At 40.9% G+C, this 26528-nt stretch overlaps 1 protein-coding gene across 1 annotated transcript in view; it reads right to left on the bottom strand.

Moving 5' to 3' along the window:
- Scgdelta (sarcoglycan delta) overlaps positions 1–26151 on the bottom strand; it is a 251478-nt gene extending 225327 nt beyond the window's left edge. Inside the window, exon 1 of the mRNA XM_078192326.1 lies at positions 26094–26151. The gene's annotated coding sequence lies outside the window, so the exon portion shown is untranslated. The remainder of the gene's footprint in view (positions 1–26093) is intronic.
- Between the last annotated feature and the right edge of the window lie 377 nt (positions 26152–26528).

Below are 26528 nucleotides of genomic sequence, written 5' to 3'. Positions count from 1 at the left end.
GACGACCTTACACATCCAATTAATTGACGTTCTTGATGCGGGTCATCACATTATTCCGAGTGCTGGGTGCTTCTTAGTAAAATTCCTTTTTTTACAAAATTGCAGAAGAGAAAAACCAGAGGTAGCGTAAAAACAGTCTACTTTTCCATTCTAGGAGACAGAAATAACATTTAGTGCTAAAGATAAATGACGATTTTTGGGTTAATAACCTCGAGTGACCTCCATATATCATGTAATTCAAAAGAACAGATTACCATTCAGAAACTAAAGCTATTTGAGAATCTCGACAAATTTTATATAAATAAAAGATATTCTCCCAAATACATTTTGTTGCATAATGGAATAGCTTGAATTGCGTGAACGAATTAAAGGAGTGCACACAATTTAACAACTGTAACATTTTACTACTGACTTAGTAGAACACCATCTACTAAGTACAGATATTACTCGCGTTCTGCTCTCAACATTTGAACATCAAAGTAAAGGCATTCGACAAATATGTATTATCTGTGTCGTCAAGGAATTAATTAGCGACAGACAAGCGCTAATTAAAGTATCTGCAAAAGAAATCGGTAGCGCGGTTGGTCAAAGGAGTGCGCTGTGCGTCATCTGGCACTATTTGACCACGTTTCCGCATAGAACTGCGAGTAACCGAACGTTCAAATGAGCTTTTCTGTAAATATTTGCTATTGGCATGGCATCGGCACAGTTTGTCAGGAGGCAATCGGGAGATCGTAAAAGTGTGTCTCGGGGAAAGGCAGGCCGGAGGGCGCGGGAACGAGCGGGACCGTAACTCGGCGGCGATTGTCCGTGCGAGCTTTTCACGAAGATTTCTTCCCGCACACTGGACCGCCTTTCAACGGGCGCCCTTCTCCGTCTTCGTGTCGTCGAGCGAGAGGTGCTGTCCGACATCGTGTAGCTTCCATGGCGCACTCTATTCACGCCCCACCAGATAGGTTAACCGCTGCCACTGCTGCCTTTATACGTTTGTACGTGCGTCCTTACACAACCAGCGCGAACGCACACAGCACCCCGGGCCTCGGCTATAACAGGTCTCGGTTACCCTAGTCCGCTATCGATGTACACAACGACGCTGGGAAATTGCAAGGGACTCCGCTACTCCCACGCGGAGCAGTCCTCTTGGCGCACGTGAGCGAGGAGACGCGTTTCCTGTTCCCCTCCCCTGGCCCCCCGATCCACGCACACCTTCGAGGAATCCGGACCAACACGCCGAATCCTAACCGAGTACACACGATAACACAAGCACGTTCCCGCACACAGGCTTCTCGGATACATACTTTGGGGAAACATAGAGAGGCCTCCTCGACAAACTGCCACATGGGCGTTAGATAGCACCTAATACCTCCCTGGCCAAACAACCGACACCTTGGCTCGTGCCTCAACTCCTGCCGCTCTACCCAGAAGTTGCCGATACGCTGCCACTACGCTGCCTCGTTACGTTTTCGTGGCTACCGCCGGTTACCTAAGTCCTCCATTGTAAGTTTTGTCGTAAATATATCGGCTGTCTATGAAAAATAACTGATCCCGTTGTTTCCCCGTACATACAATGAAAATGGTACAACGCGGCTCCCAATGACTTTTTCAAATAATTGGTATAATAAGAAATGTCTGAATTTGAACTATAATATACTCTTTATTTAAATAACACTTAATATTTAACGGTGATTGATTCTGTGTAAGCGTAAAGTGTAAAGTGTGGTCTGACTGGAGATTGTGTTGCGAGTGTCGAGTGTGATGCTATTTGCTCAGAGGTAAATTCGGTATGGGCGTGCATTTTTGATGGAACAAGCGGATTTGTTGATGATGTATTTCTGAATTGAGAGAGGGAACTGGTTGTCCTGCATGATTGGTTATTGACAGAGTAGAGACAAGAAATAGGCGAAGAGATAGATGGAAAAGGAAAGAAGGAAAAGGTGACCGCCCAGAGTACTGGTCACCTCCAGGTATGACCCGTATCCTGGAACGGTGCGCACGTGCAATCCGCATGTCTCGAAATTTGACCGTAGCAGGCAGTAAACCCGGAAAAATACCTCGACTTGGACAGGACATACGAAATGAAAGTTTTGTAAACGCGATAATAGCCTAACAGTTGGTGTGCAGCTGCTGGTCATAATGTAATAAAGAGATAAAAATTTATTTGAAGTAACGACTTTTCAGAGAACTGCATGCTAGGGATGGATTTGTGTTGACCAGGTCCTATAATTGTATTTTGAAGCGAAACACCCGTTGTAGACTTAAAGGGACATTAATCCTTTACAGTACATACCTCATAGTTACAGTGATTACTTTTAGTGATCTTTTTCAATTGTATTCATTTTCTAGATGGAACAGGAAATTCGTATTTATGGTATGCCTACATCCACACGAATGCTTAGGTATTAACCCCTTGCACTACGACTCCTTCGACGCTGCGTTGATTGCCACTCATTTATCGTTAATATTTTTCTTAATAGTACCAGACAATTTATGTTTCTTTTATTGTCTTTATGCACGTTTGTTTCTCGACTCTGATAGCAGAAGAAATAAATTTGATTTCTATTCAATATAAATTAATAATATGAAACGAAATTTGTATCACGAGTCTGAATCGTTATTATAGTGCAAGGGGTTAAAGAAAGGAGAACTGAATTTTATCCCCACTTGAGAGAACGGAATACCGTTTATATTTAACAGGCCCGTTTCAGTACGAAAAGGGATGAAGGAGCTCCGTGTTTGCAGGTTTTCATTTCAGGAATATAGCAGCCGAATGGATGCATGTTATACTTCTTCATGGGAAAAGGTGAACGCATTTCGTTGCTCAATGTACCAATAAAGGAACAACTTCCCTTCTTTGAGAAGTATGTATTCGTTTTGTGACGTGATTCGATAATTAGGAACTAGTTATTATTATTTATAAAGCTGTTTATCGATTATACAAAAGACATAAAAATAACGCATTTTGTTAACGTAGTGTTTGCGAATCTCTGTACGTCTTCAAGTGAACCCAATATTCAGCGAAGGTGTTAGAATTGTAGTCGGATGGGATGTGAGACGGTTGATCACGAAATACTTATATTTTGAAACAACAATGATGCAATGCAACGTTATGTATTGTGGAGGTAAAAAACCCCTCTACCAGGATTTTTCAAAAATAGAAGGGCACTGGACCGATCAATTAGACTTTATCAAATGGTCCGATGAGGGGTGGTTCGGCAGTCTAACACCAAAAAATCTATGATATCGCTAACAATAATGCCTGCAGTATCCCATGAAAATTGCGGGAAATAAAACTGCCGAATCCCCTTGGAGCCTTGTGCGGATTTAGGTCACGTCGAGTTCCATTGAGAACGATACAGCCACGCTGACCTTCCCAGGTAGGTCATCCAGTACCCTTCAGCCCATACCAGTGTCATAAATTAATAGATTCGTTAAATAAACACTAAAAAAACCGTCTCTCAAAAATGGCAACAATCAAATTAACCGTAGCCTAAACCTAAACAGAAAGACGAGACAGATCATATAACGCGTCGCAACACTCTTTTCTAATTAAAGATAAAGTTAAGACCGACACAAAGTGATACTAAAGACTTCTTGTAAGATACACCCTTATTTCAGTTTTTTGTCACTTCATTCGGTTTTTCGATGCAGTCTCCGTGTTATAGGACCGTGGTCGAGTGCTGAAAACTTTGACAAAGTGATTTGTACATCGCATTGGCACTCGTTTTACGGTGAAACCTATTTCGGAAAGGTAGCATACTTTTTACAAGACGCTCATTCAATTATTAGGTCGTCCGGAAAGTTTCACGGTTTCTCACATCTTAGCGAAGACGCTCGGCGACCTTTTTGCGAGTAACAAACAAGCTTTTACGAAAGAGGAATTTTCTAGTTGTTCGAGAGATAGTAAAACGTCTATTGAATGATATGGGGAACATCTTGTTTAATGGAGCTCGGAATAGTTGGGATATTGTAGCTAATTAACCTGTCTAACTAAGCTGTCCATCTAACTGTCCACATACTTGTCAACAGCCGACACACTTGAAAAGCAATTATTCGTAAACAATCGAGAGATTTTCGTCATGTTCGACTTGTAAATTAAATAAATTGAATTATTAAAAATATGTAGTACTTTGATCTTAGCTTGGTATTGATAGTTCTAAGTATAAGATAAGATGTGATCAAATAATACCTATAATATTTATGCAGTTTCAGAGTGGAAATTGCATAAAAGACAAAAGTACAATTTTTCCAGTCGACGTCGAGTTTTCAAGAAAAAGAAATTTGAAAGTTCGTTCAGTACGCGTTGCACCAAATAGGAATGGGTTGGTATGTCTGACCATAATCTACTAGTTCTACTTATTCCACTTTATTAGTGACGCAAGCGCAAACTTACATGATTTCACTCTGTGCTAAATTGTTATCACAGCTTTGGTCAATGCTTGAAATAAAATAAATTAATCAGTAATTTGTGGATCTTCGTTTAAATTTCTATTTGCACAGATGATTTTACAATGTTAAGATAATGTAAAAATAACATTAACTTAAATGAATTTAAATATTTTTCCGTACTTTTCAAATATAGAATTTCCATAAATATAATAAAAATTCAATTATTAATTTGAATTCGGTCACAGTTCTTTGAAATATTCAAGCTTACGAACGACGATTGCTATTACGATTAATATAATTTCGAAAGCCACTCGTCTATTCTCGTCGGAGCTTCTTTAATCTGTCTACCCAACGAAGAGCTCCATGGATTACAAGATTTACAGTTATTTCCATGAAACCGTAACAACAGCTGAGTAATTGAAAACAATTAAGTAGTTTTTTCAGCTTTAACTCCTAGAGCAAAGACAGAAATAGGACTACGTAGAATGCCACTATTGAATGTATAATTGAATCTCTACAATATTTTTAATCTTCGTAAATAATTCAATATACTTGGAAAATATTTGTACTGTTAGGATTATTTTCTTTTCGGTTAAATGAAGCGGTTTTAATACTTATCAGACTAATGAAGCACCGTACCATTTCGGTCTCGGAACGTTAGTCAGCGTCGAAGATACAAGCTGATATGAACGGCAATACCTCCAGCACAAATTGCGTTACCAAGTACAATTCGGCAAAGTGAAAGACGGAAGATCCGCAATAGTCAGTCTATCTGTCTACGGCGAGATGTGTGCAAGCTGTTGCTTTGACATGGCAGGCTTTGGAAAGGCAGCGTCCTAAGATTTACTACGGTTCGATACGTGAAAGGCCCGAACCTCTGAAGCTGTACAAGCATCGCTCGCCTCTGTACATCCAACTAAGCAGTCTGTAGAGGCAAAGGAGAGGACGGAACCAAATGAGCTCGTGGGTTCGAGTTCTTTCGGCCGAGAGCTCTTTTCCCACCGAGGGCGGCTACCGTTCCTCTTCGCGACTCTTTTCCCCCGCTCATATCCGGACTACTTGCCGACTATTCCTGTTCTTCGAAGTAAAAGCTAAATGGTTTAACAAAGACGTCACTTTAAAAAGGGACGATCGTCCCGGATTCAAAGGGGCCGCGGTTTTATGCGTGACCACTCTCGGGTTTCACAAATTAAACAATCGTTGCCGGCAAACACGCGAAAAGATTTCTCATAAATTACGCCCATTGTCGCGAAACCTTTGACGAAGGTTTCGAATAGATTGAAACCGTGTCCTGCGTTCCTGTCTAAAAATCAATACCGAATGCCGAAAAACGTTGTGTCTTAAATATCGCAGCAACATTTTACCAGCTACTCTTTGTAGAAATGAACGATATAAGAGTGTTTAATAGGAGCCTAACTTATTAATGATAATACATTATTGCATACGTTTGTGAAAATTCGATTGACGAAAAGTTTTAGATCGTCAACGTGCTTCACTGTTTCTTTTTGAAACACTGAAAAATAATGTCTTGATTGAAGTCTTGAAATAATGTCTTCAAAGTAGAAACGAATCTGCAAAGCTCTCGGAAGCATAAAAGGTGTAAATAATTCCTTCAAAATGCTAATTGAGTATTCATAGTCTGTAATATGAATAGAAATCTTCTTTTCTAGCTTCTTACATCGGCCGTCTCTCTTTTGATTGGTAAGAAACGAATTTATTAGTGAAATATTACCGAAATGTCGTAAGACAGTTTTAATATATCAAAAGATATTATATAAGATTATATAAAGAGGATATTATAATATATTATAATAAATGAAGCGAAGTATTTGGACGATTCTGGCCATATCTGGTGAAGATCATTGTCATATGCCGCCGTTTATTTGTTTCCAAGATGTTAATTGCATTACGTTATTTTATACGTACTTGTTCGAAATCAAAAAGACAGAACCTGTAAACGACAGAGGAAGATATCGGATAAGATAAAGAAATTAAGAATGCAATTGGAATCAGACGATTCGTTCGATATTGATTTCGACAGCTATAATAAAAAAGCAATAAATTTTTTGCGACGTTAAATTCTGAGAAAACTCTGAAGGAGAATTGTAGATTCAATGCGTGTCCTGCCAATTGTGAGCCCATAATGATTGTACAAGTTCCGAGAACAAATTTTACGTTTATGATTACTGTAAAACTGTGTAAAACTGTATATAGGTATGCCATCACATAGCATCTGCAATAATAAAACCATTATTAATACATTAAAGCAATTGCTTAGCCTCTTACTTACAAAAATAGTACTGTATCATATTACTGCCCCATTTTCTAGACGTCAGATTTTGCATCAATTAAAAAGAACTGAGAAATCAATATGTTCGATTATATTTAGGATGGTTACAATTATACATCATATTTTTTATAGCTAAGGATAACCATAAAAACCGTATGTTTCTAACTATTCTAAAACCGCCTGAATGAAAAAATACAATGGGAATCTCAATGTAAAGCATTAACAAAATAAGTCTTTATGAATATGTATGAACAGTAAAAATCAGACAGACACCCTTTAGAAAATCAGCTTTCTTTGAAAACTGTGAAATAAGTTAATTTATCGAGCGGCCGACAAAACCTGGACAAACATATCCCGACGAATTAAAAACGGCTGGAAGGACTCGGTTTGTCTAATGTTAAATAATGTTGATACAAGTCTCGAAAGGGAAGACCGAGAACACTTTGCACGGCGGAGAGTTAATATTTGTAACCGGGGAGCCTGGAGGAGCGCGGCCGACTCTTTCCGAGGTTAATACCGTATCATCGAGCATCTCATCTTGCCGGGGAACTCGGCGTTAGGTTGCGTGTTACCGCAGCAACGCGGAGGCGCAAGATTATTAATCGCGCGGGAAGAGAAGAAAATCAACTGGTGGTTGCCTATCGTGATTAAACACGGGCGCCGCGGCGGGTTAATGTTAAGCAAACTGAGACGGTAATCCGATTTCCGTTTTCCGGTGAATTGTTGCGCGACTTGGCGAGACGCGGGCGAATGGCATAGGACAATTTCGACGGAAATTCCGCGCGTAACTTGACCGACCGAGACGCATCGACTGACATGTAAATTTTTCGGCGGAGTCGTTAACAGGCTGCGGCGGACAGCGCGCGTCGTGCCAGACCCCGAGCCCGACCCGGCCCGGGCGGCGCGTAACTGTTCCATCTGCGTGAACCGCCGGACAAAGTGCCGGTCGCAAAGCGGTGTCTAGCCCGAGCAGTTGCAGTTTTCATGCAATTTGTATTACAGCTGCGAGCACTCCGTAATTCGCTGGCGTGCGCGCGCGCGCGCGCGGCTGTACGTACCCCTCGCTAATGAGGCTACGAACGAACCGCGCTACTAACGAATAGTTAATACGTGAAAAGCGACGTCGAAACTCGCGCAAACGAGGCAAACTCTGTCGCGAACGGTCGATCGTGCAAGAAAATTTCGCTAACCCCGTGGCTCGATTAATTACAGGAAAATTATTTTCATTCGCGCCCAAGCGTCGCCGTCGTTAACTTCGCCTTTTTTCCACCGGCCTGGACTCCTTTTGCCCGTTTTTTAATCCTCACGGAATCTGTTCCCGGCCCCTTTGAAGCGGCAGCGCATTGTTTATTCGCTGCGATGCTTCCAACCGACCGATGGGATAACCGAGGACTAGACGCGATACCGAGGGAAACTCTGGGGCTGACAATTTCGTTCGTAGGCAGAGTTCCATTTCTGCAAAACGGAAAATTTATTTCGGTTCATACCTCGTTGATCCTGTAAGCAGATCTTATTAATCACGAGCTTGGAACTGCTGCAAAAGCTTTCTTTGAATATCCTCCGCGTTTCAATTATTTTTAGCGCGCGGAATTATTGCGAACTGCGACTTTCATCAAAAGTGTTTCGACAAGTAAATCGAATGTCTATCATTACTAGTTTTCACATTTTTCGCGTGAAGAATGATTTCGTTATGGACAGAAATAAATGCGATAAAACTTGTTATATGAAAAGTAAATGTTAATATAATATCTGATATGTTCGTTGATCTTACAAGAAGTTGTGGCGCCTAAAATTATTGAAAGTAAGGTATTAACTCCTTGCCGTACTTTAACGAGTCAGACTCGTGATGGAGATTTATAATAATAAGCTATTAGGTGTGAATGTTTATCCGTTCTTTTAAGTAGGCATCAAATTTATTCTCTTGTCATCAATATTTAAACATTTTAGTAGATGTAAGAACGCAAGAAATATAAAATTCCTTTTCCTTCTAACAAATTAGTGCGATCGAAAAAATTATAATCATAGTAATTGTAAAGAAAATGGCACGGCAAGGAGATAAAGTAGCTGTAATGCTTAGTTGTAGTACAGAAATTGTCGCCATTTTACTCCACCTAATCACAATGAAATGGTTAATGAAGTGGAAGCAAATAAATCGATAACAATCTGTAAATGCCCGAAGCTTCAGAAATTAATTATACGTGTTTTCTTATTAAAAATGAATGCAGCACAATGCTAATGAAATTTCCCTCACCCAATGTTAAATTTTATTCTTATTTTTAAAATGAATATAATCAGATGAAAGATGTCGTACTTAACCAAATATTTGAATCGTGAAAACTATTCAACTTTTCTTCATTACTCAATTCCAAAGTAAACAAACTGTAGGATGTTGTTCTGACAGCACTCGAGTTAACAATAGGAGCCTACGTGACGGCGTTAAATGCAATATTTAATTATCGACTCGGTGTACAGTATTCAACTTGGGCCCCAGAGCGCCCGTTGCTGTCGAGTAATTAGTTGTGCCTCCGCTAATTCAAACTCAAGTAAATGTAATTAATACAATTACGTCACAAGAATATCAGCGATCGTAATTCCCCAATGCCAGGTAACGCGGGGACGTACTCGCGAATGAAAATGGTTATGCGTACCGGAGATAACCAGCCGATAAGCCGAATTGCCAATTGTCGTTGTTAATTGCTCGCGTGATTCAATAGTGCTGGCGACGGGTCGACTAATAAACCATCGAGTTTGGAAAAACAAAGACATCGCGCTGAACAATGTAGGCAACAACGGTGTATGACCGACGTGGCATCGCGTCATTTAAAAACCCGGCCGCAAGGACTTTGTATTGTTCTAACAGTGGTCACCAGTACTTAACGAGCTGCCGCTTAACACGTCTCGTATGCCCCGCGATTTTATGGAAGTAATTAACCGACAGTAATATTGAAACATTAATACAACGAAAATAATTGTAATCTACAATTTAATCTACAATACAATAACTGGTACTTATAGAAACAGTGGCAAACTATTTGTTGTTAATGAAACTGAACGCGAAACGCTTTATTTGTAACATTCTCCTTATTTACACACGAAGAATCATCACTTCACAATATATAATAATAATAATAATTAAAACCGAAATAATAATCTACTTTCAGTTTATACAATTTTGTATGGTGAACAAGACATTTTAATAAGTGTATCTTACACAAGGAGCATCACTTTTATTTTGCATCAATACATAATATAGTTTTAAACCCCCCCGATTTCAGGCTTACAGAGAACCAAAGAAGAACAATTTAAGTTTAATCAGAGTAAAAATCAAGAATCAAAAGATACGGGAAAGCAGAAAGTTAATGGGATAAAGAGTCGTCGTAGAAAAGAAAACAAGGATTTCATTGAACGACAGAAGTGGTTACGCTTAAAACTGCACGTGGCCATTACTCGGCCAAGAAAAGCGAGCTCATAGCAAGAACTTCCATTAATTACAAGTTAAAGCAATACTCGTGACACTTGCGTGATCTTGAGAACGACCCATGAAGCGGTTCACACCTCTATACCTGAAAAATATCAAGCAAGAAATTACCTAGTAGACCGGTGGCCCGGATACTAATTCGACGAGAGGAAAACGCAGCTACGCGGCGGTACATATCAAAAATTCCTACGCTAGATTTCGAGACGTCAACGGTAGTTAGCGACCTGGAAAGTGAAATGTGAAATGTCTTGAAAAAGCGAGAATTAATGTTATACTTGTTCTGCGGTCGACGTAATTTTCCCGTTACACGAGCTACTCGACGGTGTGCGTAATTACGCGTGATCATTCCGCACGCTTCAGCCCCACGTTATTTCCTCTGCACGCGAAGAACTTCCTTTCCGCTATTTTCTCTAGTCGTCCTCTTTCCTGTCGACCTCCGCCCCCCTTTCTCCCCCCCCCCCTCTCTCTCTCTTTCTTTCTCTCTTTCCTCGTTGGCGCGCCCTGTCCCGGCAGCCTCCGACCTCCATCTTTCCGTCAAGCCGCTGGTTGTTTGTGCGGAAATAAGCGATGAAAATAATGCTCGCGGCGATGAGAGAGGAGAGACGTACAAAGAAGGACCAGAGCCAGCGCCGCTAAAAGGGAAGTGAAAAAAGGTGCAGGCGAGCATACATCTGTAAGAGGAAATGAGGGTCGTAGAAAGAGGCAGGATAGAGGCAGAATAGACGGCTTAGAGGCACGAGACCGGAGACAGAGACAATGAATGTCCCACGCACAGCGACGAGACAGAGACCGAGGCTAGGTGGTAGGAGGTCGGAAAGTAGTTTCAAAGGTAATGCGTACAAAGAACCCGATTCATGGAGAAAGGAACACGCGAAGAAGGTCGTGGCGAGGGGCTGCGAAGGGAGGAATAGGACGAGAGTCGGGTGGAGGAGCGTTGACGCGCAAACGGGACGTGTTATCCGCGGAGAGTAATTAATATCTATAAAGTAGAATGAACTCTGCGGATTATGGTTTAACGCGTACAGTTAAATTGCCGCGGCACGCGTGCCCGAGCAGCTGGAAAAGTTGCGCGTGGAACGTCACGTATCCCCATGAATCGCAAAGCGGTTCAACGACCAAACGAGCCGCCCCCGCTGGATCCCTCCCGAGGAAAGCTGTGAGAAATGTTTTTCTTCGTGAAATTGCCATCTACGCATCGTGCTCGCGCGTGCCACTCGCGGGACCTAGGTATTCCTACCTAGGCTGCGAAACTCGAAACATCCTCCGCGTCGCTCTGTCTCCCCTCCGCACACTCGGAATCTAGCGCGTGCACAGAACGAAAGTGAGGCTATGGTGAAACATAAACGCCGGCCTATCTCCTTGTAATTAATTTTTGCTGTCTTCGGCGAGATAAACTTTCGCAATTACCTCGTTACCGGCTGTTCCGCGTGGCAAGAGGCACGGACGTTACTTCTTCTTGCGCCGGCCATGGTGGGAATAACGATTAATTTTACAAATTCATATTCCGCTATGGCCGAGATACGCGCCACTAAGGGGATGCTGACCCTGTGAGCGTCATAATTAATTTCCATTCTTCCTCGAGCAGAGTCCGACAGTTACTAGTCTCGTTATTCGACCCCGTTGTTGGAATTCTTTTTGATAAATGCTTCGCCGCGCCGCGGTAACCAGAAACGCTTGCTACCCCCTCGTTATCTCTGCGCCGCATCGCGTGGTTCTACATCGGCGCGAACGGTCGCGTTTCGTTAACTTGTCGGACTGCTACAAAAATTATTCGGAATTGTTGCGAATCGACTGAAACTGCCGCGCTGCTGTACTGCCGGTATACGATACTTTCAAAGCCTCTGACGATGCTGTGTCCATGTGATGCGGATTTTGTTTCTTCTGTGCACGGTTCAATTGAAATTCCTCGAAGTAGAGTCGTTATGAGTACTGTCCGACGGCTTCGATACTGTTAAATTAAAATAGAATCGAGATTTTTTATTCAACCTAAAAATGAAGAATTTTCGCTCAGAGACAGTCGGTCGAGTATCGCTTCGTAATATTTAAAATCAGTTATATGGCATTTTAGTATTATTATTGCGTATAATATTCTAATTATACTAATTATTAATAATGAAGTCTGTAATTTCATTTAGGTGCATCTAAGATAATTATGTTTGCTTCGGTTAAATCTCTGTTCTATATTTCCATTTTATAGTTGAAGAAACGGTGACCGTAGCATTACCTTTCAATTTCAAAAAAGAATTTGCTTAATAAATGTTTATTGACTTACAGTATTGCATTAAATTTGTTATGAAATACGAAGAATTCTATAACAAGAGGCAATAAGCCCACTGTAAATGAATATACATTTTATAATATAACGAACAAAAACAACCAGAAAAAGTTGTGAAATTGAAGCATAATAGTTACAGCGTGGAAAAGTATTCTCGATATTGTTGTCAATGAATTTTAGATAAATTTATACGAAAAACGTGAATTACGAGACATACGTTATATGTATAAAGCAGTTGAATAGTAAAACAGAAATTTATGCTCATGAAATTTTCGTTTCACTAAAACGTACACTTTTAGATCTAGTAGCTTTCAAAGGACCTGCAAACGAGGAATTTATGGTACGTAGCATGTGGAAAATATCAAACAAAGTTTTTAATAATTTTATGAGAAAAGATGTAACGAGGAGGATTGTAAAGTTAATCGTTATCTTATTTCGTTTAATGGGATAGTCAAAGTGCACATAATGTATTTTTCGAAGGCAATTTTAATGTTTCAGTAAACAAGTTATTCATTTACTTAAAAAATATAACCGCGACCGAACTATTACACTGAAACGAGATTGTTACGCTTTGAAGCGTAAAACGATTCCATTAGATCCAATTAAAGTTTTATAAAAACGCATCGCTTAAAAAGATTTAATAATTTGTTAAACCCTAAAGAAACTAAAAAAACTGCTCTTCAAACACATTACGTAGAAAATATAAACGAGCTTTCATTTTTCCCGTGTCAATGAAATATTTGATTTATATACTTTCGAAATATGTCATTAAAAATTTTATCAAGATATACAAGCAACAAGTAAAAAGCGATTTTTCCTATTATCTTGCCCATAATGATGCAAATTCTCATTGCAGAGAAAAAGTCCCCATTGCAAAACGGGTTTAACAAAATTGAATTCCCTGAGTAACGGGTTAAAAAGCGACGATCAGATTTTCTTCGCGCGAAGTAATGCCAAAGATGATTCGAGATCGCGAGAATGCGGACAGCCGCATCAAACTAACTGCCGACGTTTTAATAGTGGCGGTTTACACGCTCCGTTCGCATAATTGCGACATTGTAAGGCATGCATGTGGTATATAGGAGAAAGTACTTAAGCCCACGGTCGCTTTCCACGGTCGAGAGTCTGGTAATTGCCTTAATTACGACGAAGTCCGACTTAGCCGCTTATGCATGCCCGTTAGTAAATCCCCTTCGCGATGTAGTGTTTCTTTTCGCGAGCGCGGCGAGCGAGCGTTACGTCGCTACGTCAAAGGCGAGAAACAATTTACTGAACTTGCGGGCGAAGCGTTTGCTCTTCTAACTGTTTGCAAATCCCGAAGAAACGCGCGTTCCCCTTTAGCCTTTACCAACCCACTTGAAACAGAAATATAAGAAAAAAATGAACGCTTGAATCAACATGTACAGCGATCATTTCTGTTCCGCGAGACGGAGCCAGGCAGTATTGATTCAAGAAAATCTGAAAGAATAACGCGAATCGGACGAGCAAACGACGAAAGGAGGTTCGCGAGGTGTTTGACGGTGAGTCAAGTGTTCTTCGAGAGTCCTCGGAAATAAAAGGCGTAATCCCAAGCAAAAGGGAAAGTCAGGAGCGAGCGAAAGAGGAAGAAACACGGGAAAGAACGTGAAGCGTCTTCCGCGGAAGATAATGCGGCAATTATTTATGGGCAGATTCTTGAACGAAAATTAAAATGTTCCGACCGACGGAATCCTCTAATTTGCAGTGACCTTGTGCAAACACCGGACCTCGAGGAGCAGACTCGATACCACGGAAATCTGCTAGGTCGGTGAATATTTAACACGGCCGGGGGGTTACAGGCGAAGAAAACCGGCGCGAAATAGGAGAATCGAGCGTCCCGGCGCCGCGCCGCGTCGCGCGAAATTATTCGCAACCTTTGCGCGACAGCACGAGGAGCGAAAAGTCACGGTGGAAGTTGATCGTTCCCCGTGAATCGCGCAACGAGCCGCGTTATCTTCGACGGAAGAGCATTAGTCCGCCGGAAGTGACAATTTCCGATCGCGAACGTTTCCGTTGATCGAACCCTCGCTCGCTCGCTCGCTCACATTCATCACCGGCGCCGATCCATCATCTTGCCGAGACTGGATTAACGGCTAACCACTTCTATCGGTGACTTTTATTGGCAAACAGCGAATCGAAACAAAATTCTGCCTCGGACCCATCGGTTTCGGCACGGTTAAATCGAACAATCGGTTTTTCGATCTGACCAGTTTCGTCCTTTGAACGGGCTAATACGAATCAATGGAACGTCCCGACTCGCCAATTATTACAAATTCACAGTCGATTATTATTTGGTGAATGGATCACGGTTAACTCGGTTCAATTGAACAGCCTCGTGTAATTGCGCGATCGAAAACTTTCTCTGAAGCGTTAATTACCGCACTTGTTCCGGCATTGTGCGTTGCACACGGGATTTTGTGTGGTCTATCGTTTCATCGCGCTCGCCGGTATTCGTTTGCTTATTCATCGGACAAAGATCTATTCAAATTGCTTAATATGCTATTCTAATTGCTCCTTTTTGAATCGATTCCAAGATACAGTGATTCCCGTTAATATTCGGACGTCTTTTAATGCGGAATAACTTTTTTACAAGTGGACTAAACGATTTGAATTTTGTTTACATAATAATATATTAGTATAGACTAGTATATTAGATTGTATATAATCGAAACAGATATTTGTTCTCCTCTTAAATCAATTAAAAATAATATATTTAATGTTAACACATTTTTTAATTTCATCTACTCATTTTTCTCATAAGTACACAAATTTTTCTACTTTTATTTATCCAAACGTAAGGTTCCACATTTTTTTATATGTCAAACTATTAATATCGATTCATTCCACAGCATTTGAGTTTTGTTAATACTTCAAGTGTTGGCAACACTAATCTTTGACAAATGTTCAAAATTCATTTTTGTTGTGATATTTAATTTCATTATTTATTGAACCTTGATGTTGTGGAAATTTTTGTGGTTAATTTTCGTCACTTAACGAGTTAAAATTGTCATAACAGTGTCACAGTAATGCCAAAGATCTGCCACGCGTAAGATAACACTTTGTATTCATATCCCGTTCGGTACACCAACAAAACGTAACAAGAATTCAGTTGATTAGCTTCGAATAAAAATATTACCGGTAATTTACTTGCAATATACGTATTCCGACTTTATCATGGATGACTAGTGTTCCCGACTCACGTGCACGTCCATACATATGCATTTCATGAAAATTCACCATTCCGAAGGCTATAATCCTGTCCGACTAATAAAACATAGAACCCGTTTCTCCTTCGTGACTCGGCCGCGATTTAGAACAGTAGAGTAGAGGAGCGATCGAACAGATTATTTTCGAAACTTTTCCGTCCCCTCGGCTGAAACTCCCGGGACGAGACCGTGAGGGTGGAGAAGGGCAGGTCGCACTCGAAAGGGCGCGACAAGTTCAAAAAACACCCGAGGGATCTCGGGAACCCAGTTCCTGGTGGGCAACTTTCCTTTCCGCGAGTGGATTATTTAATCAACCGTACGCATAATTACTCCTTAAACTTGAAATATGCAATTCGGTTAACTTTCGCGGATCCTGTCCTCGAAAATAAAAGTAAAATAGAAAGAAAACGTGAGACGGAGATAGAGAGGGGAGAGAGAAAGGCGAGAGAACGTCCCGGGACTGCTTTCCGCGAGCTTTTTCCTGCGGAACTTTGCCATTAGAATCTCGACTGCGATTCCTTTGTTCCCGCGGTAACAGCTTTCGGGCGTCTTCTTCGTTCAATTGTGCAATGAGATCGTCGTGAATCGTTGAAGCAAGCGGGCCCGCCGGAGCGGGGTGGATGGCCGTGAATCGGCTTGAAAACGTTAATAGGAAAATTATTCAGCCTTCGAGTTCGTAATGCAAGTGCGATTCTGTGTACGAGGTCCACTCGGAGCTGCGCCGTTATTAGCATAGCTTGGTTCCGCTTGCCCACCGGCACGTACACCGCCGTAAGAACACGAGCCGCACGTCCCAACTTGCGGGAACACGCGTCTATGCACCTATTGGGACCCATAACTGCCTAATAACGTCTCATTCCTTATATCACGCGTGCGGCGCGGCTCTACCCGAGCGCCAGGAAGTTCGTGTTGCTGGGAAATTAACCGAGGATCTTTTTAGGCTGCGAGGTCCATTAACCTGTACAGTGCCGGTAAATTTCTTCATATAAGTCAGCAGTTTTATTCGAAGAATTATTATACGTATACACGAGGTATTTATTTCGCAAACTTACTGTCACCACTCTAACCAATACATTGGCTTTTCGGCTTTCTAAAGGTTAACGTGGCCGCATCACTTGAAAGATTTGACTCCCATAGACCTATGGATAGAGTGGTCTATACAGTTGACCCATGCGCAGCGATTGATTATTTTATTAAAAAAATTATTAAATATTTTTCAGCACATTCTAAATATCGCTTTCCTTAAGATTGTGTTTTACACAAATTATATATTTTTCTATTATTTCTGAAGACCTTTTATGGCGATAAACAGTTAAACCCTTGCACTAAAACGACGAGTCAGACTCGTGGTGAAGATTTTATGCAATCTCTACTAAATATGAATATTATTCATTTCTTCTACATCGAAGTAAAAATAAATTCTTTTGTTATCAAAGTATAGAAACGAAGGTAAATGAAGACAATTGTATAAGAAACAAAAATTATCTGGTCCTATTCTTAAACATATACATATAAATAGGACAAATAAGTGATAATCAACACAGCGTGAAAGGAGCGATAGTGCAAGGGGTTAATTAATGATAAATAGTTCTTTTCTGTCAGTTGTGTAACTCTCGTGATTAAACGGTCAATCACTTTATACGCTACCCTATTGACGTAACTGCTCGGCGACGCGGATCCGAAGGGAAACGGAAGAGCGCAAAGTCGAAGGCAGCCCAAGAAACGAAGTGAAATAGTTAAAGCAAAGCAAAGGGCTTGAAGTTGACTGAACAAGTTCGGAGTTTAAACAGTGGAAATTAGAGTGGTGCAAGGACCGTTGAAGCATGGTCTCGATGGAGAAGACGAGTCAAGATAGAGGGAGTCCTTTGATAATACTTCAGTCGTTCGAAACAAGGTGTCTGTTGGTGTTAACGTGCTCGGAGTGGAGTCGAATGGGCATGGGGAGTTCACCACTCGGCCTTCGAAGGATTTATGATAGGGTGCTAGCCTGTGTGCGAGCTAAGGGTGCGCCCTGATTTTGCTGAGCGATGTATGTGACGAGATCGTGTCGAAATTTGGCTTTTTCGATGAAACGAGAATTTGTACCTTTTTATCTGCATTATTTACAATATCAATAAATTCTATGGAATTTATTCATGACACTTGATCACCATAAATCACGGAAAATATGCAATATGATCCATTAAATACGCACGTTATTTTCGTCTTTCGAATCGAAATAAAATTTATGATTAATAGATTTTATAATAGCACTTTAATATGCTACACTCCAGATATAGAAAAGACTCATTAAAAAATGAATAATGATGTGTCATTTGTTTCGATGCTATAACGGGTGATAATCCACGAAATAAGCAGTGCCTCCGTGTACAATCCAATCTTTAAAACTTGATTAAAAACCATAAATAATGGATAATCGAGAATGAGTTGATTTTGTCCCCGGAATTGTATTCTGATCCGTACCATCAATTATTCTGTTCAATCATAATAACGCTATTATAACAAAGGACCGCCGATGATAAAATGCAATGTTAATAAATGAATGCATAGCAATTTAACGCGGTCGTATAATTAGAGCATAACAGATGTATTTTTAGGAACGGTATGCAATTGGTAAATTGCTAGTTCTAAAACTAATACGACTATAGAGTGAGAATCTATATAAACCAAAAAATTAAAATAAAAACTGCCTGCATTCGTCGCTGAGAACTTCGTCGGTTATTAATAATTTTACTACATATATGCATCATATATTTACTAAATATATGCAAAAAATTTGCGATATCATGGCGAACCTTAATACCTCCTTCACATTACTTATACAATTCTACTTACTGTCTTTTATTCACAATGTCATTGTTCAGACATGTATCAAATTCAACATTTTAAACAATTCGTAACATCTCAACACCAAATTTTGATTCACCGAAAGCCTATATGAAATTCAACACGTAAAAAAAGATCGTTCAGAGATTAACGATCGGGAAAGTCGAAGATGACTTCTAACAGGCGGATCGCCGACCCCGGAACCTTAGAACCGAACAACGCCACCGCGAAACGAGAATTACGCCTAACACGTCAGACCCCAATGCAGTAGCCCACAGATCGCAATTATCGTTCCTGATCTCGAAAGTTTTACGCCGAGGATCCCGCACAAATCATACGCCGTTAGAGTGTTCGGTGAATCCAGTGGAATCAAGAGCCGGCCGTAAACGTGCATTAGAGCCGTTACCGAGATTTCAGACAGCGTCGTTATCAGTCTTCATTTATTAGCGGCAGAATTCCGTGGACGGGAGGGGGCGAAGGGAAAAGGCGGAGTGGGCGGGTGGTGAGAGAAATGAAAGAATGCACGCGTACACGGTCGGCTAACGAGCGGTTAACCGCCGAAGATTCATAACGCGGCTGTTAAGCGTCGAACCGTCGGCGGGAACCGCAAGATAAAACCGCACGCGACTCCAAGGTACGCGCTGGCTGCTCTCTGAGTCGATGTTATTAAGTACCCGGGAAACACAGAGAATGGGGAAAGGATGTTACGGAAGGTGAGGCGGAACCGAAATGGTGAATAACCGGGCCGACGTAAGGATAGACGCCGGCGAAATTGGGTTAAGACGGCACCGTCGGGAACAGTTTCGGATTATCTCGCACATGTTGCCCGACTGCATTTTCCCGGTTACCCGATGAGCTACCCGGTACCGGTTCCCGGTATACTCGAATATTCACGATCGATGTCGCGAATAACTCGCCAGATGACATCCGGCGGGGATACACATCGGCCCCCGGCAAACAAGGGGAAAAGAAATTTCGTGATTTATCGGCGACGGTGCTGATTTATCGCGACCACACGTCTGCGCCGCCTTCTGTTTTATTTCCTCTGTCGTTCAGCTCGCTCGGACGCTGAAATACGATCCCGAACCACGATTTATTTGAATTTTGTTTCATTACCGGCTAGGCCGTTCGCCGAGAGACTTTAAACCGACGACGAAAGAACGCGCGAAAATTTTGCATGCTCGTTCCGACTGTTCGTTTAAGCCGCGAAATCGGCACACAACCTCAACCTCTGCGACCTACAGACGGGTAAACAAGACCGTACCAGTTGTCACGTTGTTGAAACTATCTAGGATCTGTCTAGGACTTTGGATCTAGATAGTGACGAAATTGATGGACTGGTTATTGTCACGAAAGAGTAAACTCGGCGTAGTAGTCAAATATGCATGCGCAGGTGTGCAATTAAATCAACATGGGATCCGACTTTGGAAAAATTATTTGACTCATAAACGGACATAATGGCTTGAGCAATGGTGGTTACACTGACAAATCAGGAGATTAACCCTTAACGGATGTTCCGTCCCGAAGACGGCGACACCTGGAGTTTCTGCCGATGGGGTTTATGATGCGGACGCGAAGAAGGTTATTTTTGAGAAGAAGGCTTTTTCTACATTTGGCAACCAGAAGCATGTTAATTTCATTACCGCCTTCCTCAATAACCATTACGTGTCATAAGGTTAAAGATTTCTAAGAGAACTGCCTAATTGAATTTTCGAAGCCCACAGCTGGGACATGCCATAAACCGGGTAATCCGAAGGTTCACCCGAACCGAGTACGCGATGGTACCACAACCGTCGTAGGCTGACCTGGACGATTCCCGTCGCACTTTTTGGCGTTGTAAATTCTACACAACGCAACACCCTCACAGCGCGACAAGAGGGTGTCGCCGCGTTAAAGAAGGCCCTGATTGGTGCTCTACAGCAATCGGCAAAACCCAATCAGTGTCCTTATATCATACCGAAATGCAAGTCTCGAGGAAACCCCAATAAGCAGAAACGCCCACACTCCCAGACGAATCCCGAGTTCGACGATCGAACGATTCGTAAAGACACACTCTTCGTCAAAACGTCTAACGAGACACATTGGTCTCCATACTTCGGCACACCGCTAACATACGAACGAAAGTCTCACAAGGAGACTACGGGGACACACAAACAACAGTATCTTAAATATATCTAGGTAGTTCCTCGTTAATTCGTCAAACTACCGTGCCGCGTCGAGTGCCGTACATTCTATAACAGAAAACTTCGCGCCTTACAACCGCGAAGCCGAGTCATTTTCGGACGACACCGCGCGCACCTCAACAACGGACAAGAGGCGACTCTGAGTCGCCACTGTGTTTCGCGTGGCAGGACAAGTGGCGAGTGAGAGGCAACACGCGGTGTTTATATTAAGATAGTTTGTATTTGTATGTAGATAATTTATATAATTGTATATAGTTGCATATAATCGTATATAAATTATGTTTGTATTACATACAAACTAAAATAATTTATATACAAGACAGTCGACACATCTGAGAAAATCGCCTCGTCCTGCTACCTCACTTGGTTAGAAAAGTCGTCATCTGCTAAGGGTTAAACACTGAAGAGGCTGCATGAAAACGTAGTGCTCATATGCTTGCCGTCATCCAAGGTATTTGCAGTACAGTTAGCTCTCCTACAAAGCGACATCATATAACACAGTTCCGCTTTAACACGGTAGGATAAATTACAAAAACCCTCGTACAAGATTGCAACCTATAACACTGTTTCTCTTTAATAAGATTAGAAAATTGCAACACCTTTGTACAATACTGTAGGAGTATAGCACTAGATAACATGATTTTCGTTTGCCATATTTAAAAACTAAATTACCATAAAATAATAACGGGAAAGAATAACCAACTATAGTGGCCTGCTGCTGAAGGAAGTTGAAAATTCAAAAGGGCACTGCAAAATTGTCTATTTTCATACCACGAAATTTGCAATGACCTTGCAAAAACCAACAAACAAGCTAAACTTAAATTAAGGTTACATTAAATGAAAATAATATTTTTTGTCTTTCTTTTCGTTTTGTATTATACATATGTATTTTTAATCAAAATTAAGTTACTTATGTGAAATTAAAAAAAATGTTTATTTGTAATAAGTTTCTTGTACTGGTTTCATATAACACGGTTTTACACAACAAGACATTTTCTAGATATCTGTACCTACATAAGTAGATACGTGGGTAGAAGGTTTCATCGATCAAAGAGACACGTGTGTTCGGATAGTAGAGCTGTTACTTAGTAACAGAGCTGGATTAAACCTTTAGATGCCTGTGGATTACGTCGGATAGATTTACTTACACGTGAAATGTATTTGGATGCTAAATAATTAAGATATCGTTAGCTCAGATATCCGGCGTTCCGCTGTAATAAAATGAATTCCTTAAATTTGCAATTGTTAGAAATAATAGTGAAGAATAAATTCCGAAAGATCGAAATGAATTTTTAAATTCTGTAAGGGAGAGTTTGTGTTACTATACCGTCTAGATAGAGGATACTGAATCATCAGTAAACACAATGAAAACAGTATACAACGTTTGGATCGTTGTACAAACTGACACAATATTAACTGGTCGTTTGGAAACTATTGTCTGACAGAATCTATAATCTATAGTAGCAATTGCAGTAATGGTTGAAGTTCGGTTGTTCTGATGCTATGTATAAATAATATGACAAGAGCTAGTTACAATATAGGCCGGATCGTATAATAAATAGTCATGATGTAATAGATCGGATTTTATTATTGTTCGCAGGAGCAATGCGGCTCCGAAGTATGTACGTAATGTATAATAATTACGATATAGAAAGTTCGGGGCACACGAAATCCGATACAAATAGTTTCGAACATATTGAAACTGTTACTAACAATCTGCAACTACTACGACCTCGAGTTGACGCTTTCGAGTTTACCAGAGCAGGTGGTCTTCGAGCCTGCGCTTGTTAAAGCCGTTACAAGTATCAGGAAAATCTTGAGACTCATGGTTTTCTAACTAAGAAATTCTGCGTCTTCGAGTGGAATTCGAATTCCGGCCGCCCAAACATTTCCAAGACGTTCGGTAACTTTTCAAGCATAAAAATTCGTACCCAAGTACTTTCAAATTATTGGAAGCATAATCAAATTGTTGTTAAAGGTCAAACCAACGTTAAATATTCGTAAAATTGACTCGGGTGTGACACATCTTTACAGTTGCTCAAATTTTTCGGAAACTATTATAGTGTAATTTCAGAAGCACCTGTAAGCTTTGGATATTTTTGAGAACCCTAAAAATTCACTGGCCACTGCGAATACTTTCGAGCGATCAGAGATTTTTATTGTAGCTTCTATTAGGTCTCCAGATACCCCTGAATCCGCTAAATCCCTCTAAAATTGCTCAAACGTATGAAACCTCTGGGATCTCTCAAATTGTCTGAAACATCCACAGCCATTTTATCTTTTACGAGTCCAATCCACTAAATCTCGTGTAATTCTTTGAAGCTCTCATTACCCTTTAACTGTCGAGACGAATTCCAACGTACCTGAAACTCTTCTTTTAGACAATAAGTTTTCACATCTTATATCCACGGAATAAGACATATATCTATAGAATATTAAACTTTTCTAGTCTTTCATTTTGTCTATGTATTAACCTCTTGCACTATAATAACGAGTCAGACTCGTGGCGAAGATTTTATGCAAGCTCTACTAAGTTTGAATATTATAATTCATTTACATCGAAGTAAAAATAAATTCTTCGGTTTTCAATTTAATATATTTTATTCGATAAATATAAAGTTAGTTACGCCTGAAAACGAATCGGAGGCAGAGCAATTGGTCACCCGATGTGGAAAGAAATCGTAATGCAAGGAGCTAGCACAAACGAGTCTAGAGCGCTGCGGCTAACACATCGGCTTCTGTCACCGCATCTTCGAACAGTTCTGACAGCATCATCTAGCCAGGAGGCAAAACGATTCGATCGGTCGTGGACCGAAGATCCGCAGGTTCAGGTGCAGCGAAGCTTAGAGCCTGCAAGTCCGTAAGATAGGCATTAGCATGCATAGGTTGGCTCGATGCATTTAGCAAACTCGCCCCACACCCTGGTAACCCCGTTCCCGGTCGTCCCGGTCGCATGGCCTGTGCTCCAAGAATCGGTCGACTCCTCGCCACTTCGGTTCAGGGTAAATTCAGCCGAGTGGGGAACGTAAACTGAGGGATGAGTAGCGGCGCGCACACCATTCGCCACACGGAACATCGGCGAGACTTACTTTGCTTTTTACCCTCGTCCGATCTGTCCGTTTACTCGACCAAGTATGCATAAATTTCACGCTCGTGCACGCACCTGCAATGTCTGTTTTTCTCAATTCGCGTCGGAATACTTCTCTCCGTCGCTTATTAATCAACCGAATAAACTGGTCGATAACAAGCAAGCACTAGACAGAAAATCAACAAAAAAATATGCGAGTTATGAGATAGACGAATGGAAACGGCGTTATTTGTAATAAGTGTCAGTGTAATTATTTTAAAACTCTACTGAGTTACTTAAACGTTTTTTCGGTAATATAGAGACAGTCTACTAGACAATAACTAATTTGCTCTGTATAATTTTGCTATTCCTTAGAAAGAAAATAAGAAACTAATTTTTTAACTTTTTTATCTGAGCCAATAATGAAAATTTAAAAGATGCTTTTTTTGCTTGTCAGTAATTTATGTGAAAATTTTATCAAAATCGAATGACCTTCTATGAGTCGTCACAATTTTTTGTTACCTCTTTCGATCAATAAATGTCGAGATTCAAGAATTTCTCGAATCTTCAACTACGGTTCTCAGACAAATAAGTCACAGGATTGGGATAAGTGTCGCATACTCCGGAAATTTCATTCCACGGTGTGGCGCGTCTATCGGGTGAACATTATAATTCTGAACTATGATCGCGAGGCGACGCAGAGCTTCTATCTGATAGTAGTTCAAAATTATAATGTCCACGCGGTAGACGCGCCACTGTATGGGACTCCCAGCGTATGCGTCACCTGCCCGCGCTCCTTCGATGATTTATTTGTCTGTGCACCATGCATTTAACGTTTGCGCAAAACGCATTTCTTAAATTTTTATCACAGGCTCAAATAAAAAAACTTGAATAACATGAATGTTTATTCGTTTTGTTATTCCAAGTAAGAGCAAAATGATAAAAGCATTTTAGAAATTGATTAACCCTTTGCACTACGATTCCTTTCACGCTGCGTTGATTAGCACTTATTTGTTCTTAATATTTTCCAAATAGGACCAATCAAATTTTGTTTACTCTATTGTTTTTATTTACTTCCGTTTCTAGACTTTAATAACGGAAGTATATTAAGGAATTTGATTTCGATTTAGAAAAAATTAATAATATTTGTATTTAGTAGATCTTGCATAAAATCTTTGTCACGAGTCTGACTCGTTATTATAGTGCAAGGGGTTAATAGGCTGGTCGATTTGTTATTGAAAGAAGATTTAAGTTGTTCAGTCAAGTTTTAAAAAAGTTAAACCATTTTTCAAGAGGACTGAAGTAGTGACCGTAGGGTGGAGCACCATCCCTTGTTGTAAAAATGGTACAATTTCTGTCAAGAGACAAGAAGGGTATTCCGCTTGCTTCATCTGACTTGGTAAGGTAGAATGGATTAGTAAATAAGAAGATCAATAAACTAATCGACGCGAAGAGCCAAGGGGTCGGTTGCCCGCTCCACCTAACCTCGTCTCTTATTCAGCGCGTAAATTAGCCAATAATAGTCAAAAGTCTGGAACGAAAGCAAAATGGAAGTGGGTAACAGGAGTCAAGAAACGTTGTTTACAACCGGCCAACCTCGAATCCCTCGTTTCCTGAAAATTGCAGCTAATAGGAATGGAACATTTCTAAGGGAAACGCATTTAACCTACATTTGCAAGAGCGTGAATTGGTGGTAATCGATCTCATGCTTTTCTCTGTCATCTTTCCGGCAAAGGATCTATGTGAGACAGTTACACTCTTTGTTTATTATACAAGAAAAAAAAAAATATTGTTGGATTCTAAATAATGAGCAGACTAAGGATTTCTATGTAAAATAAAAATGGTCTGCGAATAGTCTACTCAGACATATATTTATCCATTTTTTTATCATTCTACATCCTAATTCTTTTTATAAAAAATTCGAAACCCAGTTTTTAGTAAATATTGTAATTTGGTATTTGCGACATTTTTGCAAACCCTAATCGCATTGCTTAGCATGATGGAAGCCTGTTTCCTGAATCGAAATTCTGAACAGTGTATGCGCTGCGATATCTGGCGGGTATCTTACGCATCCGTTTGAAACTAGTAGCTCCGACACAAACTCATCCCTTTGTACAATCTGGGCCCTTAATCGTAGGATTATTCTATACGCCGATAAGTCAGCGAACAGCTGCTATCTGTTCGAATTAGGGTCATTTGTCATGCGTCAACTGGATACAAATTTCAGGATTGCATATCGCGAATGGTTGGTCGGGTGGGGTGGGGTGGGGTGGGGGGGAGTGACTCGCTATTCTATGGTGCGTGTGTAGCTATTTAAGGTGAGATGTGGTGGTTGATCGATAAAAGAACATGGCATCGTGTTACCTTGTACCGACGCTTCTCCTTCCTTCGAGGCGACCGGAAGTACACGGTTGGTAGCGAATTTTGAAACGGCCCCGTGATATGCGGTATAAGTAATGCGATGCGGGGATTCACGATAACCAGTCGTATTCTGGTAAGCCGGATTAAACGGATTAAGCGGCTGTCTTCGTCCGGGTTGTTCCTTAAGCTCACGCACGGGGTTTTGAGTTACACGGTAAGCATGGTCCCTTACATCCAAAAGGGCGATTGCGAGTCAGAACTGGTTCGGAAAGCAGAAAAGAATAAACAGCTGTGAGACACGTTATCGTTCGACCAGCTTTACAGATTATCTTCGGGCATTAAACCCCCTCAGCCGCGCAGAAATAATGCTTGCGTTCGCAATCTTATTTCGAAAATGGAGCACCAAGTAAACGCTTTTCGCTGAAACTTCGTTACGCG

This window comes from Augochlora pura, chromosome 10 (assembly GCF_028453695.1).
Source record: "Augochlora pura isolate Apur16 chromosome 10, APUR_v2.2.1, whole genome shotgun sequence".
NCBI lineage: Eukaryota > Metazoa > Arthropoda > Insecta > Hymenoptera > Halictidae > Augochlora > Augochlora pura.
This window is presented reverse-complemented; position numbering and strand designations above follow the sequence as displayed.